Raw genomic sequence first — 13,082 nt, 5'->3', positions numbered from 1 at the left:
TGACTCTCAGCTAATAATTCTTCCCCAACCCCTCACACCCAACCCTGCACAGACCCTCTTTAATTGCTTAAAACTCACTTCCTCTAAGCCCAACAACAGTGGCTCAGAGAGGGGTGGAGGGACAAGGACATGTCCCAGGACTCCAGGTTCCTGGCCTATAGGACCAGCACGTGGCCCTCTTGGAGCCACATTGGTGTGTCAGAGCTGAGGCCTGTAACTCACAGCAGATCCAACTCCCAGGCCTACTTTGTAGTGGTCCTGGCAGAGGAGATACCATTTTACCCCCCTCACCCTCCCTAGGCAAATCTTGTGACCACCCAGGGCCAGGTGGTCCTAGTGGGGCAGTTGGAGGCTGGACCTGAGCCCCTGTCCACAGGCAGCAGCCAGCCCTGGACCCTCTGCTGCAGCCTGATTTCTGCCTGGGCCTTTTCTGGCCTCTGCTTCTCCAGCTTTGTAACTGAGGATAGGGGTCCAAATGCTCAGACAGACACCTTACGTGTATCCATACCACACAGTACATGCATCCACCACACACATCTCTATACACTATGCATTAAGCGGGGTAAGTCAAACTCGGGTCTGCCAGAATCAGGCAGGACCTGAGAGTGTGCTTTTCAAGTGAATGACAGATGCCACCGGTACAGGTATCACACTTTGAGAACCACTGCACTAGAAAATGTCCACATACACAAATACCAGAGGGTATGCATTTGTAGTGGCAGGAAGGGGCACTGAGCAGGTTTTCTAAGATCCAGCAGACCGGGTAAAGGAGGAGTCCTGGAGCCCTCAATGGTTTTTGCAGGTCTTTTATTGGGATTTACCCAGTACACAGCAGGCAAGGGTGCTGGGGGCCCGGGAGGCTGGCAGGCCTCCCGGGCCCCCAGCAAGTCTTCACTCTATCTGGGCTCTCCAGCGTTCTCGCTGCTTCTCTGCTCTTCCGTTTGTTCTGCTGCTTCTCGGCTTCTCTTTCAGCTTCTTCTGGCGTCCCTGTGACACCGCCCTTAAAAGCCCAGTCTCAGCCCAGGTGAATCCCATCTACCTATGCCCACATCCTATTCCAGGTGCCCGCCATCAGGCATGCATTCAGGACTTCAAGGATCCATCATCTATCCTGATGGCGGGAGGGCAGAAAAGCCTGACATTTTTCCTTACCCTACAGCATTCTTGCACAGGTTTTGCAAACCAGCAAGAGTGAGGCAGCTGGGAAGAACTGACACCTCTGAGCTGAGTTTGGGGATTACTTGCCCAAGAACTCAGATTCACAGTATCATTCTCTCTCACTGTCTCTGGCTCTTGTTTCTTCATGTGTCTCTGCATTTCTGTGTATCTGTCAGTTTCGAAGCCCTCCCTACTGCCTCCTTGCCCCAGCCAGGTCCTGCAGCCTCCAGGTGGCTTCCCAGCAACTCGGCACACATGAGCTCATCCATCTCTATCACCCTGCGAGTGAGTGGCAGGCAGGTGAGAGAAGAAGATTACAGAAGAACAGGCTTAGCTCCCCGCTAACAGGGAGCTTGCTCACCATGAGAACACAGCCAATTATTCCCCCTTTTCTGGGGGATAATCATTAATGCCACAGGAAATTCTAAACAAGCAATTAAATCATTACTGGGAAAGGCGCGGGGAGCCTGTGCCACCATGAAACCCCTGTGCTGTTGGTCTCCGGAAGGTTTACCTGGGAAGCGTGGAGCACAAGGGGAAATAGGCATCATCCCCCCTCTTGCAGCATCAGCAGCAGCCAGTCTAGCAGAAGCAGCCTCAGAACCACCTTCCTCCTCTGAACTACACACCGAGCTACTACACCCAGAACCTCTCCTGATCTACACAATCAGGGTTCTGTCCCGGCAGCTCTTCATGATCTTATGCCTTCTAAAATCTTGCCCAACTGATGAGTCTATTCATTTGAAGAATATGCCTCCCCAAGATGTCCAGAACAGGCTGGACATCAGAACAGGCTGACACATCCCAAGATGTGTCACTTTGGCATGTGGATTATTTCAAAGCCAGCCGAGGCGTGCAGACTCAGAAGAAACTTTTACCGTTCCCTTAACTAGAATAAAATTCCAGAATTAGGAATTTTACCAAAACAACCTTTCTGTCAGAGATACCTAAGTATGTAGCAGGACACACATGTAACTACAGAGCATCGGGCCTTTGTCACATGAGTCACCCCTCATCATATGAGACCCCCTCCTCAGTCCTTGATGCCCCAGCCTCATAGCTCATCCCTTAGTTCAGGATATGTACTCCCATTGCTTTAGGGTCCTGTAAAGGGTCAGGAAGACACAGTGCAGGTTTTCTGATCCCATGCAGACTGGGTAAAGGAGAAGTCCCAGAGAGTCCTCAGTGGGGTTTTGCAGGTCTTTTATTGGGGTTCACCAGGCATATGGCAGGCAGGGGTGCTGGGGGGCCGGGAGGCTGGCAGGCCTCCCAGCCCCCAGCAGGTCTTCACTCTGTGGGCTCTCCGGCCTTCTCTCAACTGCTTCTCTTGCTTCTCTCTTGGCTTCTCTTTCGGCTTTTCTTTTGGCTTCTCTTTCGGCTTCTGCTGGCGTCCCCATGATGCCGCCCTAAAAAGCCCAGTCTCAGCCCAGACGAATCTCATCTACCTCTGCCCACACCCTATTCCAGGTACCTGCCATCAGACATGCATTCAGGACCGAAAGGATCCATCATCTATCCTGATAGCAGGAGGGCAGAAAAGCCGACCTTTTACCTTACCCTACAGATCCACATCCAAATCCATATGTAGATTTTCCCCACATATGTAATTAGATTTATTCTTTTCTCCTACTAATCTCTCTGATATTAATTTGATTGTTTGAGGAGCCCAAGAAGAACCCAGAGGGGTAGGGGAAGTTTCCTCTCCACCTGCACAGATTCAGTTGATAAGTATTTCCAGAGCACCTGCTAGTACCAGGCAGTTATGCAGGAAATGGGGAGATACTGGTGAACAAGCCAGATACAGTCCCTGCCCTGGAGATCTTCCAGTGGGGAAGTCACAGAAGCAAGAAGTAAATAAGAAAAGACTCGCAAAGTGGAGCAAGTGCTTAGTAGGAAATAAACGGAGTTTTCTGAGTGGATCCCTACCATGCAGACCCCTTGGCTTGGCCAACCATTAATGTCCAGCTCTTGTGCCTGTGGATTGTGTTGGTTTTTTTTTTTTTTTTTTTTTTGTTTGTTTGTTTTTTTTTTTTTTAATTTATTTATTTATTTATTTATACACGCACTGGGTACAGTCAGAAGCGCGGGAGGGTGAGAGAATTCACCAGAGCCAGAGCGGGGAGCAGAGCAGGCAGAAGGACCGAAGCACACTGCTGAGGGGAGCAGCGGGCGGCAGGAGAGGTCTGCGCGCCATGTGGGACCCTCCTCCAGTAGCCGGGGAGCAGCCGGGGATCGAACCGGCGCTGCAGAGGCTGCGGGGCAGCTTCGCAACCCAGCGCTCAACCGCTGCGCCACCGGGGAGGCCCGGTTTTGTTTTTTTTTTTTTTTTTAATTTATCTATGCATACAAGATCTGGGGTATAGACCAGAGGTATGGGGGGAAGGTGAGAGGATTCACCAGAGACAGAGTGAGGAGCAGAACAGGCAGATGGGTTGAAATACACTGCTGAGGGGAGCAGTGGGCGAGTCAGGAGAGGTCTGCTATGCTGTTTGAGAAGCTCCCTGGCTGAAGATAGAACTCGTGCTGCAGAGGCTGTGGACAGCCTCGTAGGCCGCATCCCAACCCCTTGCACCACCAGGGAGGCCCTAGATTGTGTTTTATATGAACATCTGCAACATCTGAGCAGTTTCTCCCTACCCCAAGTCCCTGACATGCTATCTTTGGAAAGATAATGAGTATCTATAACGGTTACTGTTTTTTAACACTTACTATGTGCCAGGCATTGCACTAAGCAATTTATGGTCATTACATCATTTCATCTGCAGAGCAATAATAACATTATGAAGTAGGTGTTTTTAATCCCCATTTTACAGACAAGGAAATGGAGACCTGGCACATTGGAACCATTTGGCCAAGTCACACAGTAAGTAACTGGGGGAGTGCACTGAGGTTTATCTGAGTCCTGAGCTGAAGCATTTAACCCCTGCCTTATCATGCCTCTCTGGGGAAACTAGAGGTCTATGTGGGCTTTGCAGAATGTATTTCAGGGCAGCCTGGGCTCCCTGTAAAAATGGGGCTACATTGGACTAGTTACCGGCTACTAAAAATAACAAGGCGGGGCTTTCCTCTTTCCAAGTCTCTGAAATGCAGACCAGAAAGAGCAAGTAGCCATGGCCAGCTACAGAACCCCACTCACTCAGGAACCCTATGACAGCCCTCTTGGGATTCCTCAGCCCACAGGTCTCTATTGGGCCCAGAGAGAAACCATGGAGCCTCCAGGGACTCCAGGCTGCCCTGACATACATTCTGCCAAGCCAGTGGCCCCTAGAATTCTGCAGCCTTGGGAGGGCCCCTCACAGTGTCCATACATGGCCTCCACCTCCTGCACCTGCAGCCAGGCCACACTCCCCAGAGTGGTGGGAGCCAGAGGCAGACAAGAACGGAGCCTGGGTGTGTGGTGACTAATCGGCAGGTGCTTGGGAGGCCATGGTGAATTATTCACACGAATTCTGTGAATTATTCAAGTTGTTATTATTTATTTTTCAGATGTGCCTGCGGCAGAGCCTCCAGGCCCATGTTCAAAGGATGACATAACTCCTTACTCTCGATCGCCTCTGTCTGTGGAGAGCAAGTCAGGCTTCTCTCTAGCCTCCCAACAGAGTCTCCAGCAAGAACAGGCTGAGGGCAGGGAGCTGCTGCCTTGGGGGCTGACTCCTGGCATCCCAGTTCTAACCCCAATTATAGAAATAATAGTTAATGCGACTGTGCCCCAGCCCTGGCTTTTCACATACCAGCCCGAGTGAAAAGATCAACACCTCTAAGAAGAGTATGGTCAATCCACCTTACAGCTCAGAGAAGTCCAGTTCATCTTTGGAATTCAGACCCAGGTTTGTGGTCCCTAAAGTCAGCGGCTGCCAAGTCACCTATGTCAGGGGTGTTGGGCCTGGAAATATCCTCCCAAACTCCTCTGTTGTCCCAGCTGCGCCCCTGCCACCCACCCTGGGCTTCAAACCATGCAGAGGGCAGGCCATGCCCAGTGCTTCCACAGCTCTGAAGGCTTTCATATCTCCATGGCAACAGGAGCCTGAGCAGCCAGAGCTGTGCTTGGTCAGCCTCTGAGGAGCAGAGGTGGCCTTTGCCTGCAGAGCCCCCCCAGGTGTCCCAGACTCTGAGCAAGTATGACTCCGGGTCCCCCCCTCCAACCTCACAAAATCCTCTTCCTGCCCAAACACAGAGCTTTCCTCCCTCACAATGGTCAGGCAGAAGAAATCACACCAGCCTCCCTGCCTCCTTCACAACGCTTACCCACTGTCTAACCTCCATCCCACTGGCTGCAGTTCCAGCCCTTGTCCCCACAGAATCTCTCTCCACCTCCTTCCATAACTGCCATCTGGAGGAGGCAAAGTATGGACTCCGCAGGCAAAGCCCTGCGGAGGCCCTGAAGAGGCCTTGTCAGAGTGAACATAGTCTCACAGAAATGCGTTTTGGAAGGGTACCTTTGTCTTCCTGCCAGCGCATTCACTCATTCTTCACCCATTTATTCAATAAACACTTACTGAGTGTCTTCTATGTGCCAGGCACTGCTCCTGGAGCAGGAAAGTGGCCAAGAGTAGCACTACCTCCTTGTCAAGGCCCCTGCCATTATTGGCTGCCCCTCTCGCCCCCCAGGACCTGTCTCTTCTCACACTAAGAAGCAAAATCACCAGCAAACTGGATTCAAGCCTGACTCTTCCATTACCCAACTCTGAGTGACCTTGGGCTGGCAGCTCCCCTTTTCTGCTCTCCCCTTTTTAAAATAAGAGAGTGGGGTCAAATCTGCTTTCTAAGGCCTTGCCACCCTGCTCCTCTCAGGTGTCAGTGTCTTAACACCAGGGACATCGTCATTCCTATCCTATAGCATGAAAGTTAGAGCTCTGCACTGAAGCAGTGACCAACCCCCTCCTCCCTGCACTGTGCATTGCATTTTAAAGATGGGACAGTGGGTTCTGCTGCTGATGGTGGACTGCAGTTGCCAGAGAGGCTTGGGGACTGGAGCGGGAAGGAAACAACATCTGCAGAATGCCTGTGCTTTCCTCGAAAATACTCTTTATTAATCTTTGCAGAGGTGGATACGATCGTACCCATTTTACAGACAAGAAAACTTGAACTCAGGCCACACAGCTGGTAAGTAGCAGGATTGGCACTTGAGCCCTGGCCCACGGTGGCCCATCCTTTTGCTGAGACATCAGGCTGTATCTCCAGCCTCAGCTGGGTCCTGGGGATACAGTGTGGCTTCCCCTTCCAAAGCCTATGTTGGAGATGGGGGAGACCCTTTGATTGAAAATACTTCCAGAGAGTTGGGTGCCCTGGATTCCCACCTTCTCCACCAACACAGGAGAGGAAAACCTGGGGCCAGATTGTGCTGAGTCATCCAGGGCCCAGGAAATCCACATTTATATTTACTCAAAGCAACCACCTCAGCAGGTTCAGAGCTGTGCTTCCTCTTTGTCTCAAAGCACCTGGACTCATTCCCTGGCCAGGCAGGCAGGTGAGGAGGACCACTGAGCTGGAATGAAGTGGGGGTGGGGGAGGGGCACCCCATGCCCTTGGGGCATGTCCACATGCTCCTGGCAATGACCTTGTGGTTTGGACACCAGTTTCCACTTCAGCTTGCTGACATGAACCTGACATCAACCACCAGGATTTGAGTTGTGAGGGTTTGTTAATACTGCCACCCCTCCAGAATGGAGGGGAAGGGGTCCTGCTGGGGTGTGCAGGACATAAGCTGGTAGCAATCTTCCCCCTGAAGTTCAGAAGTTCAAAGCCTGGGCTTGGGATAATCCTGAGTCTGAATCTGGGGTTGACACTAATTTGGCAGCTGTAGGGCAGGCAGGCAGGCAGCCCTCTTACTCAGTTTCCCCACTTGTAAAATAGAAATACCTGTCCTTCCCCTGTGGGGCTGTTGTGAGGATTTCACTAGACAGCATAAAGTGCTCCCTAAGGCCAGTGAGGATGAGCCTCTCCTCCATGCCCTCACCTCTCTCCCTCCCTTCCCCTTCTCTCCCTCCCTTTTGAGCTGAGCAGGCAGGCGGTGCCTGCCTGAGGCTGCAGTTCTGGAAGGATTCAACTTGTCAAGCAGGTTCTCAGTGCCTCACAGCTCCAGGGTATCTGGTGGCAGTTTCTAAACAAAACTAGCCCTCCAAACCCTCTCAAGATTCCAGCAGAGGTCAGTTCTGCAGACCTTTGTCTGGAACAGACTGGCAGGTATAGCCCCTGCTGGAGACCCTGAGGTCAGCCTTGGGATCAGAGAAAGCTGCCTTGTGGTTGCAGGGGCAGAAGACTTGGGGTTGTAATCTGGGCTCAGGAGTGACTGATTCCATCCCCCCGGAAATAACTGTTTAGGGAGAACCTGCACCCCAGGGAGTTCACACCCTCTTCTGCATTTCCTCTCACTCCAGCTGAGGCAGTACAGTTGACACACCGAGCATCATGTGTTTGTTGCCAGGGTCCATTTACATGTGGACTTTTTTCTATCTGCCAGTTCTACATTCAGGGATTCAATGATGGCCACTGGGTGAATCCCTGGGTTCAGAGTCCGAGGGGCAGTTCTAAGTCACTGGAGGATTTTCCCCCAATTGGCGAGAGGGCGGCCCTAGCCCCTTTGTTGTTCTAGGGCCAGCCATACAGTTATTAATGGTTTACAGATGACAGAGGCAGGCTTTGTCTTTTCTATAGTTATGGGGCTGGTGAGTGCAAGAGCTGGGATTTGAACCCAGGTCTTCATGATTCCAAAGTTAGTATGTCTGGCAGGCGATATCACGTTCCCTAAATCTTCACCATCAATATGATGATTTACTGAGCACTTGGTAAATGATGGTTCTGAGCTAAGCACGCTACATGCTCTTTATCACATAGCTCACGATACCCTCTGAGAGGGTTTCTGTTATTCTTCCTAGGGAATTCTTATTATTGTTCTTATAGAAAAAAATCTTTTTCTTATTATTGTTGGGAAAGAAACCAGCGTGCAGAAAGGCCTGGGAGCTAAGTTACTTAGTTTGACTCTTTCACTTGTATCTGGGGTCCAGGGGAAACACCCCCCATTAATTGACCACGATTGCATTTTACATACAAGGCTCCTCTCCGCCTCACTACCCACCCAAGTCCCTACTCTTTCTTCTATTTTAGGGTCTCCTGACCCCACTCTACTCTCACCGGGCCCCTCTGAGCCTGAGGCACTGCAGAGGTGGGTCCCCACCCCCAACTCCAAACAACCACCTACCCTTCCTGCTGCTTCCAGGTCCACTGGGAATTTGCCCCTAATTGCATCTCAGGCTGGGAGGCTATTAGCTTGTGATTGCGTCCCCAGGGCCTGCTTTGCCCCCTGGGTGCCCACTCTCAGCTTCTGTAGAGGTTTGAGATGATGTAAATCCCCAATCCCGGGCCTGGCCTGTTCAACTACACAGCACCCCCAGCTCCCAGTCCTGAGTGGGGCTCTTCTCCAGGGAGCTGTGTCCCCTCACTATGGGGCAACAGGAGAGGAGTCCAGGCCAGTCTAGCACAGCACATGGGTGCCCTCTTCCCCTCCATGCCCCTGCACACCTCCTGCCAGCTGCCTCCCTGGTGGGAGGGTAAGAGCCCTGGAATTAGAACTAATTCACACTCTTCCTCTCTGTGACCTTGGGAAAGTCCCTTCCACTGTCTGGACCTCAAAAATAGGAGATTTGTCTTGGGTTTGCTAACTAGCACCTAGCCTGGAAGAGAATACCATTTTGGTAGTTCGTGGGTTTTTCTTCCACTAAAATCCGGCAAGGTGCCAGACACTGAAAATTCAAGAAAAGCAAGCTCCTATTCTCACAGAGCTTGCAGCCTCGCAAGGAAAAAGACTGGGCAGTTACAATCAGAGCTGGGATGGAGGGGAGGTGGGTCCCAAGGACAGTGGTACCCAGGGCACACAGAGGAGGAAATTTTTCTAGTTCAGAGCAGTGGTCCAAAAAAATTTCCTCTAGAGTTTCTGAGTCCTAAAGAATAAGGAAGAAGGGAAAGGCGTGGGGCTGGAGTAGTGGAGAAAACAGCAGTGGGAAGAGGCCCAAAGGCGAGGGCTATAAATGCAGAGGCTGGAGGGTGGGCAGAGGCCCTGGTGCAGTGTGGGATGGAGAATTTGGACTTGACTGTGAGGAACTGAAGAGCTGTAGAAAGATTTGAGGCCAGAGAGGCTGCCATATAGAGGAAGTGTTGGGGGCCAGAGGGGTGAGGGCGGGAGGCCAGGACCATATGTCTCACCTCCCCCATGTGGGGGCGTGGGAACAGCCCCCTCCAGTACCCCTTAGAAAGGAAAACAGTACTTTATTCTCTTTCCCCAGACACTCCCCTTCTACACACACGCATACGCACACATGTATGCACTCTCGTGTGCGTGCAGCCAGGTCTGCTGCAGATTCCCTCAGGGGGAAGGACAGAGGTGGGGTAGGGAGGCACCCTGAGCCTTGTGGCCCAGGAAGAAGCTAGAAGGAGTCTTGATGCCCTGCTGAAGTTCAGGGTGAGCTCTCAGTCCCTGGGAGCACAATGTTGCCTTTCTACCCCCTCTCCCCTCTCCCACAGCAGGTTAATCTGCCCCTGAGCTGTGGAGACTGGAACTGGGAGAATCTTTCCCTTCCTCCCCTCCCACCACCTTCATTTCCTCCCCCTACTCCTCCAGATTCTCAAGGTCCCTGACATCCTGGAACCTGGAACATTCTAGAATCAGGGTGGGAGACTGGAGGGTAGGGGGTGCGTGTGTGTGTGTGTGTAGAAAGCACAAGTGGGGTACAACTGGCTCTGCCTTGGGGCCAGTGTGGGGAAGTGTGCCCAAGAGCCACTCAAGGCTAGAATGGGATTTCAGGAGGATTCAGAGATCAGAGAATTAAACTTCTTGCCCCAACGCTGTTATACCTGCAATCCTCGTGGCCCCCACTGCATGGAGCCTGCTGAGCTGGGCCAGGTCAGGGTAATAGTCCAGAGCTCCTCCCCACATGCTCTTTCCAGCAACCCAAGTCACTCTCAGGCATTTTCCCAGACAGAGACCACAGCCACATGAAGCCCCTACCTGGAGCCCAGATATGCAGGGTTTCCCATTCTCCCCTCAACTCTGTGCCTCTTCCAGGCCCCTCTGGGGTGGGGGTGCTCAAGTCAGACTCCACCAGCCACTGTTTCCCAGACCCTGTCATCAGGCCCTCTGGAATGCACTTGTCCACTTTTCTCCATCTCCACAGCTTTCACCATCCTAGGCCCCATTCACTTCCTCACAGGCCTCCTGATGTCCACCCTGCCCCTGTCCCATCCATTTCCCACTATGCTGCCAGGCAGAGGTTTCTATAGCAAATGCAGAGTACTGCTCTCCTCAGTGACCTTCAGTGCCCCCAGGCTGTCCTAGGATAACAGTCAAACTCCTCCTTTGGCTCCCAAGCCTGCTGTACCACTGGCCTCACTCCTGGTGGCCCCTCACCACAAACCCGTAAGGATCTCTTCTCTCCAGGGGCCACTGTTCTCACTTCCAGGCCTTCATGTGACAGTTCCCCCTTAGGGCACCTAGCTCACCATCTCCAGGCAAACCCCTCCTCATTCCTCAGGTCTCAGCTCCTGCCAGAGCCTCTGACCACTGCCAGACACCATTTTTGGATTCCTGTAGCCCCCAGAACTCTGCAGGTCCCAGCTCTGACTGCTCTGCACTATAAATGCCTGTGTAACATTCCTCTCCCACATGTCACTGTATCAAGAATTCCATGTATTACAAGCAGATGAGGGAATGAGTGAAGTGAGAGGGACTCTGGTGAATTCCATGTTGTAGGATTCAAGTGCCAAATGTGCTATTACCACTACCCTAGAAGCAGTGATGGTGGCCATGATTTATGTGTGCCCACACCATCCTGGCGCTGTGCTAGGCATCATTTCATTCCATTCCCCCAGTGACCTTGAAAGGTACATTACTGCTACCATCCCCATTTTACAGATAAGGAAACTGAGGCTTTGAAAGATTAATCTTCCTATGAGTGTATGGAGGTGAGTGTAGGGGCTTGGGGTGGGCCCCTTGCATTCTTAAATGCAATTAAACTTGAAAAGGCCATTTATGAAATCTAGAACCTCCACAGTACAGGAGAAGAGATCCTCAGTGCACCCCCTCGTCCCATCACTCCATAGGTTCTCCAGTCATGGGTGATGGGATCCTGAGTCCCTAGGGGCACATGAGTCAGCTGGGACCTTCCAGGATAAGAGAAGCAAGTCCTGGGGGGCGCCTTCCTGGTGGTGCAAGAGGTTAAGATGCAACCTATGAAACTATCTGCAGCCACTGCAGCATGAGTTCAATCCCCGGCCAGGGAGCAACCCACATGGCACAGCAGACCTCTGCTGTCTCACCTTCTGCTCCCCTCAGCAGTGTATTTCAGTCAATCCGCCTGTTCTGTTCCCCACTGTCTCTGGCGAATCCTCTCACCCCCCCCACAACTCTGGCCTGTACCCCAATTCTTGTTTGTCTAAATAAATAAATCTTTTAAAGAAAGAGAAAGAAGCAAGTCCCTCACAACAACATCGTTCCATTCATGTCTGTTTCAGAAGCAGGAGATGTTGGGGAAGTCCCGAGTACAGCCCTCCTCATCAGGGCAGAAGGTAAGGTGTGGAATTAAATAGCAAAGTGTATTTGGTTGGAGAGGAAATGAGATTTCTTTGTCAAGGTGAATGTGTCTCAGAGAGCTTGGAACAGGGTGGAGTTTGGGGGGGTGGGGGGCACTTTAGGGGGTTGCAAAAGGGGAGCGCGGATTTGGAATTATTAGAATGTTGATTATGTCCTCTTGATTGTTAATGAAATTCTTCACCTTGGATTTCTGGACCAGGGGGAAAGCTCCTGGAGCTCATTTTCCCGCTGATGAGAGCAAGAGAGAGGGCAGGAGGGGGCAGAAGACTCTCAGCTTAGGGAGAAATTAAATTCCACTTAAACAAATGGGACTGGAGAAGCCTGGCCACTGCCTTTTGGAGGCAGAGCCTTGGGCTGACCTGAGGTCCCCTGTGGAAATGGGCTGGACACCCCTGGGAAGGGAGTGGCCCAGAGGTCCAATCGGGCAGTGAGAGTGGCTCCAGGAGTAACAACAGCGAACATTACTGAGCGCCTGCCCACAGCCTGAGCTGCATGCGTGCATAGATGATGTTCCCATTCTGTAGATGAGGATACTGAGGCACAGAGAGAAGAGAAGCACCCCAGGGCCTGTAGGTGGTAAGAGGAGGCCCCAATATTTCAGCCCAGGGAGCCTGGCACCAGTGCCTGTCCTTTGAGAGCTGAAGGATGCTCAGGTCTACCAAGCCCTTCGCTGCCTCCCTAAGCCTCGCTGCCCCGCCCCAATATAGGGCCAACCATAGGTCACCATGAAGGCATATTGCCAGGAATCAACAAAATTTTAAAAATCAAAAGCAACTCTGCACAGAAACATATAGTATTCCCTTTGGAGCATTGGTCCTGGCCACCCAAGTGGAGAGGTGTCCCTTTTTATCTGGCCGACCAGGCCCCATGACATGTGGCCACTATTCTAGGCACCAGGGGTACCATGGAGAACAAAATAGACAAAATCTCTGCCTGGTAGACCTTATATTTACTGAGGGTGGCCACAAACAAGATAAATAAGTAAACCAAGACCTGTTAGAAGTAAGAAATGCAGTAGAACAAAACCAAGCAGGAAAGGGGAGGGAATGCTGACAGCAGGGGTGGGGGGGACAAGACAACTGCAGTTGAAATAGGGTGGTTAAGGCCTCCCTTCCCCCCATCCCCCACCAGTGAGTGACTTGGAGGAAAGGCTCAAGGGAGTAGAAGTGAATAAGCACTGAACTAGGGGAAGAACATTCCAGGGAGAGGGAACAGCAAGGGTGAAGTGGAAAGGCTTTGAGGTGGGACCATACCAGGTATGTCACATATGGCACAGGAACCTGAATAGTTGCATTAGCAAAGAGAGAGAGGTAGGCACTGGAGCCACAAAGGTGGGGTGAGT

General features: G+C 51.8%; 1 long non-coding RNA gene across 1 annotated transcript; it reads left to right on the top strand.

Moving 5' to 3' along the window:
* The first annotated feature begins 3,980 nt into the window (after nucleotides 1–3,980).
* Nucleotides 3,981–11,727, top strand: LOC129145622 (uncharacterized). Its single transcript, XR_008551426.1, has 4 exons — nucleotides 3,981–4,021; nucleotides 4,645–4,985; nucleotides 6,201–6,261; nucleotides 11,662–11,727. It is a non-coding gene; the product is annotated as an uncharacterized LOC129145622 (long non-coding RNA).
* Nucleotides 11,728–13,082: the final 1,355 nt, after the last annotated feature.

This window comes from Talpa occidentalis, unplaced genomic scaffold, assembly GCF_014898055.3.
Source record: "Talpa occidentalis isolate TD23 unplaced genomic scaffold, MPIMG_talOcc4v2.1 talOcc4.13, whole genome shotgun sequence".
Taxonomy (NCBI): domain Eukaryota; kingdom Metazoa; phylum Chordata; class Mammalia; order Eulipotyphla; family Talpidae; genus Talpa; species Talpa occidentalis.
This window is presented reverse-complemented; position numbering and strand designations above follow the sequence as displayed.